Here is a 5,501-nt window from a genome sequence, read left to right as displayed (position 1 = left end):
AGAGCAGGGACAGCAGGGGAGACAGCAGGTGCAGCAGGGGAGAGCAGGTGCAGCAGGGAAGAGCAGAGACAGCAGGGGAGCCAGCAATGCAGCAGGGGAGCCAGCAATGCAGCAGGGGAGCCAGCAATGCAGCAGGGGAGCCAGCAATGCAGCAGGGGAGCCAGCAACGCAGCAGGGGAGAGCAGGTGCAGCAGGGGAGAGCAGGGACAGCAGGGAGGACAGCAGGTGCAGCAGGGGAGAGCAGGTGCAGCAGGGGAGAGCAGGTGCAGCAGGGGAGAGCTGGGACGCCAGCCTTTGGCCCTGAGGAGGTCTGTGCACTTCAAGTGAGAGAAGACCTGAGGGCTACAGCGAGCTGACTGAGCTAGCAGCGCCTATCCAGGCTTTGTCTCCAACCTGGAAAGGAAGCAGGTGTTACGAATGGATGGGCCCTTTCCATGCTATACCAGACCCTGCCTATGTCTGACTTTAGTATCTTCTTACTGGGCTCACCTGACACTTGCTGGGGACAAGTGAGAGCAGACTTCCAGAGAGCTTCCCCAAGGCTGTAAACTCACCACTTGTTAGAAGATGACGGTTCAGGATGTTCCTTGCCCTGCCCATCCTCTGGGAACGGTTTGCTTATAGAGATGATGTAATGCTAGCCTTTGAGGGTTTTGCAGCTTTGGAAAGGCACTGTAGAGACAAGCCAAGCAGCAGAAGGCTCTCAGACAAGCTGAGCTACAAATAAGACTGGGACCAGACCAGCTGCCTGGAAGCAGAAACCAGCTGAGCTGCCTAGAAGAGGTCTAAGAACAGAGTTACTTGAAAAAGCCACTCTCCAACAAGGGCTGCCTGCAGGCAGTGAGCTCTCAGTTCCCAGCTTTGGTGAGCTGTCATCCAGGGTGGGCTTTGGTGATGCGGCTGTCTGTGAGTCATTTCTGCTCCTATAAATAACTCCAATAAAACTCATTGGTTCACCAAGTTGGACTTCCCTGGTATTTGTACATTGGTTGTGGGCTCTGGAGCTGAGTAGATGTGTGTGTGTCCCAGTTCCTCAGGAAAGTGTTTGTCTACACACACACACACACACACACACACACACCTGTATATCTAAAGGACTTAAAATAAATTATATTTGCAACAATTTAAACCTTCTAAACCTGGGGAGTGCTAAAACTTAAAAAGCAGTTCCAGCTATCTGGTCTTTAGAGGAGATATACTTTAATTATAAAAAGAAAAGTAAGGTAATGCTAGACTTAAATAAATAAGATCAATTCCACACCCTTCCTTGGAGATTTTTATAGCAGTTTATGGTTGCTTGTTCTTATAAGCAACCCCAGCGAAACCCACCAGGTCACCAACAAGTAAGTAACAAAAAAAAGATCAACTTGTTACACAGAAACCCTGGCTGCATGCCAAATATCAAAAATTCGAACTTCAAAAATCAAGAGAACTAATGGAAAAGAATCTGCAGTTAGAAATTGTGGGCCGCCGGGCGTGGTGGCGCACGCCTTTAATCCCAGCACTCGGGAGGCAGAGGCAGGCGGATTTCTGAGTTCGAGGCCAGCCTGGTCTACAAAGTGAGTGCCAGGACAGCCAGGGCTTACACAGAGAAACCCTGTCTCGAAAAACNAAAAAAAAAAAAAAAAAAAAAAGAAATTGTGGGCCAACAAGATGGTTAGCCCACAGTCAGCTAAAGGAATTCCCAACACGATCTGGATTCCCAGGACCCACGTAGAAAAAAAGCAGGAACCGAGTCCTGAGGCTGCCCTGACTTCCACGTGTACCCCATGGCAGGCCCACACCCGAGTGTACCCCTCCCACCCCACCCACCACATACATAAATAGCTACTTTAAAAACGGAATTGTACACCGGGTGGTGGTTGAGCACACCTTTAATCCCAGCACTTGGGAGGAAGAGGCAGGTGGATTTCTGCGAGGCCAGCCTGGTCTACAAAGTGAGTTCCAGGACAGCCTGAGAAACCCTGTCTCGAAAAACAAAAAACAAAAAANAAAAAAAAAAAAAAAAGGGAATTGTAACATCTTTCAGTAAGTAAGAGCATCAGTTGAGAAAACACAATCAGTATCAACAGGATACAGGCACAGATACCTACTCCCCAGAGTGGGAGGGCCTGAGGGGGCAAGGCTACCAGGGTTAAGGCAATGAGCCAACAGGGAAGTCAAGGCTAAACTTTTAACTGTTTATTAACCATTTAGTGTTAGCACTGGGCAATTTGGGATAGAGTGCCAGCGCCCCCCGCTGTTGAGTTTCCTCCAGGGAACCGCACCGTGAGAGTAAATCAACCCTGAGGGGGGAAATCATCTCAATGTCAAGAGAACACTGAACCAAAGCTTCCCGCCATCTTCTAGACTGAGCACAAAGTCGAGGAAGATGGAGCTCAGGCTGGGGTGGGAAGTACTGAGACCTGCGTCACAGCATGGATTAATGTCCTCAAGGTTTTACCCTTTGAGAAGAATGTAAGAAAGGAGGGGCCTGGGCTAGGGATGCAGGTGTGCATGGGACGTGACTGCTGAGGGCTTCAACTCCCTTGGAAGACTGCAAAGCATTCTGTGTGTACTAAATGTGGTATGGTGAGGACAGCTTCCCCCTATGTGGCTTACCGGGATCACCTTTGAAGAAAAAGAGATACATTCAATAAATATATTAAAAAATAAAAATCAGTAAATGTCTAGAAGATTTAAACAACACAACCAGTCTATCTGACCCCAATGGCATCTGTTCTTCCTAACACCAGAAGAATACAGTCTTCCTCATTGCCCAGGGAACATTTACTAAGACACACCAGACTGTAGGTCAGGAGACAAATCTTGGTAAATTTAAAAGGATTCAAGTCACACGAAGAAGTGAGAAAGAACAGATCTATTATAAATACTTGAAAGTGGAAGAAGGCATCTCATGGGTTAAAGGCAATTAGAGACAAAAGGCAAGTGGATACGGGTTGTGAGTGACAAACGGCTCCGGAAAGGAAACGGCTGACACATAATGACTTTCAAGCTGTGCGTCTAATTTCTCATTTTAAAATTCCACTCAATAGCTAAAAAAAAAAAAAAGAAAGAAAACAAAAACAAAAACAAAAAACCCAAAAAAACCCCAGAGTATAGGCTTGTCCTCTCTCAGCTCTTAGGAGGCAGAGACAATAGGACCAAGAGTTCAAGGTGATCCTCACCTGGGCCACTCAAGACCCTGTCTAAAACCAAAACAGAACAGAATGAAGTCTGCGGTGGCAGAGGATCCCAGTTTCGTTCCCCTGCGCCCACATCTGGCAGCTCGCACCTGCCTGTAATGGAAGCTCTAGTGCCTTCTCATGGACTCCCCAGGTACCTGCATACAACATGGAGCAAATTCACTCAAATATAAGACTTAATTTATTAAATGAACAAAAACAAAACAAAACTGAAGGTTGAAGTAAGAATATGACTAGTTGGAGCCATAAAGCAAGATGGTATTGAAAATATAAAAATTAAAAAAGCTAAGGCCCTGGGTGGTTGTGGTACACACACCTTTAATGTCAGCACTCAGGGGCAGAGCAGGTGGATCTCTGAGTTCAAGGCCAGCCAGGTCCACAGAGTGAGTTCTAGGACAGCCAAGGCCCTGTCTCAAAAAGAAAACCAAACCAAAACAAAAACAAAAAACTGAAACAAAAGCTAAATTCTCCCAAAAGTTACATAAATAGTACAAGAATGCTCTTTCTTTAAATTTGAGCATCAAATCCATTCTTTATAAATGTATCCAGTATTGGAAAACATCTATCACAAATTATACATTTTCATTACTCTCAAAATATAAAAGTCAACTGCCATTGAGTTAGTGCATGCCTTTAACCCAGGACTTGGAAGGAAGAGGACGGTGGGTCTTTATGATATCAAGGCCAGTGTGTACTACATAAAGAGGTTCAAACCAGGCAGAGACCCTGCCTCAAAAATAAGTAAATAAGAATAAATAAATTGCCTTGTTCCTCCACTATAAGAGAAGACTTGGGTAGGAGACAGTCACAAAAATAACAATAAAGTAAAACAAAGATCGTTTTCTGACATGATAAAGGCTGTTGAGGGGACAAATATCTGCTTACCTCAAACTTCCCTTCTAGATGGACAATGGCCATTTTTCCTCTTCGGTGTTGTACTCTGAGAATAAGAAAGTTAAATGAGATGCTATGTTGTTCTTGCCATATACTCTGAATTAGAGACAACCTCTTCCTCCGTCCCCACAGAGAGGTTAAGTCCTTACATTCTGGGAGTAATTGGGGAGAGACAAAGTCCCAAGCAACTCAGGATCCTTTGGTAGATCTCCCCCAACCCCCATGAATTCCAACAAAATTTCACCGTTGTACCCTACCACATCAGGGAAGGATCACAGGTAGAAAATATACACGAAGCTACACACAAGAAAATTTCCACAGTCACATTGCTAGTGTCACAATTTACACTGTCAGAGCTACACCGTTGGAGCACTAACTCGTATATAGGACCCAAGCATGTACAATAACCAAACATTCTGTCAGGGACAAATACTGTCAGCGACATTCTTTTACAAGGGTGCACTTCAACTTTCTTTACAATCATGAGTACAACACACAGCATCCTACAGTCACACACATACACACACGCATACATTCATACACACGCACTCACACAGTCACCCAAATTGGAGAACACTATAAAAGTCACAGGCGACAGAAACAAGCAATCATAATCTCAGTGACTCTATCATACATGTCTTCCGAGGCAAGCCAGTTATGCACAGGGTACCAGGCACATCAACAACCTCAGAGTGACATAAACATCTAAATACCTCGCTATAACCGCACCGTTTCTCCACCATACACGTGGGCGGACACCATCCGTCCCAGAAACGTCTCTGGTGAGATAAGCAACAATCACACACACCCTTGTGTGTCACAACTCATTCACACACAGCACACCAACCACAAACCAGGGTCGCAACAGGCTCCAAAAGCACAGGCTTGTGGCGTACACACGGGAGACACCGCCACCTAACGCCACAGACTCGTCCTCCAGACGTTCTCAGCACGCTCACCTCCGAGGGAAGCTCAGGGTCCCGCCTCCTGCGCCGGGCTCCACTTCAGGCAGCCTGCTCTACGGGATGCTAAGGAGATCCTCCAGACACAACCTTCTCGTGACGCAAGTACCCCGAACTCTCGCCAGGAAACGGAAGCGGCGTTCTGCACCTGGTGCCTCTGGGAAATGTAGTCCAATGGCTGGGGCCAATGCCTGCCCCCTCTTCCTCCCTCTCTCTTCCTCCCTCCCCTCCACCTTCTCTCTCACCCCTCCCTCTTTCCCTTCCCCCTCTCCCCTCCCTTCCTCCTTTCTCCTTCCAATCTCAATATTTGTGAGGTGATTTATACCTGTGGTAATGGGATTTTTATACCACGCGTGGGGTTGCTCAACAGAGATTCAGCCACTATAATTTGTTTGTGAAGGGTCACTACATATTTCTGGAATAATTGACTAGTTGCTCATGATGATCTGTGTTATCTTTC

General features: G+C 46.4%; 1 protein-coding gene across 4 annotated transcripts in view; it reads right to left on the bottom strand.

Annotated features, from left to right (window-relative positions):
• Positions 1 to 5,147, bottom strand: part of LOC110297739 (zinc finger protein 420) — an 18,893-nt gene extending 13,746 nt beyond the window's left edge. For 2 of the 4 annotated variants that reach the window (XM_029479716.1, XM_029479717.1), the window contains exons 1-2: positions 5,039 to 5,147; positions 4,071 to 4,125 (exon numbers count right to left, since the gene is read on the bottom strand). The gene's annotated coding sequence lies outside the window, so the exon portion shown is untranslated. Of the gene's footprint in view, positions 1 to 2,078; positions 2,611 to 4,070; positions 4,126 to 5,038 lie in introns of those variants that run through there. The other 2 variants (XR_003837175.1, XR_002378322.2) reach the window with 2 other exon arrangements.
• Positions 5,148 to 5,501: the final 354 nt, after the last annotated feature.

The sequence above is a fragment of the Mus caroli genome, chromosome 7 (assembly GCF_900094665.2).
Source record: "Mus caroli chromosome 7, CAROLI_EIJ_v1.1, whole genome shotgun sequence".
In the NCBI taxonomy this organism is placed as follows: Eukaryota; Metazoa; Chordata; class Mammalia; order Rodentia; family Muridae; genus Mus; species Mus caroli.
The sequence above is the reverse complement of the archived record's forward strand: the minus strand, read 5'-3'. Positions and strand labels throughout refer to the sequence as shown.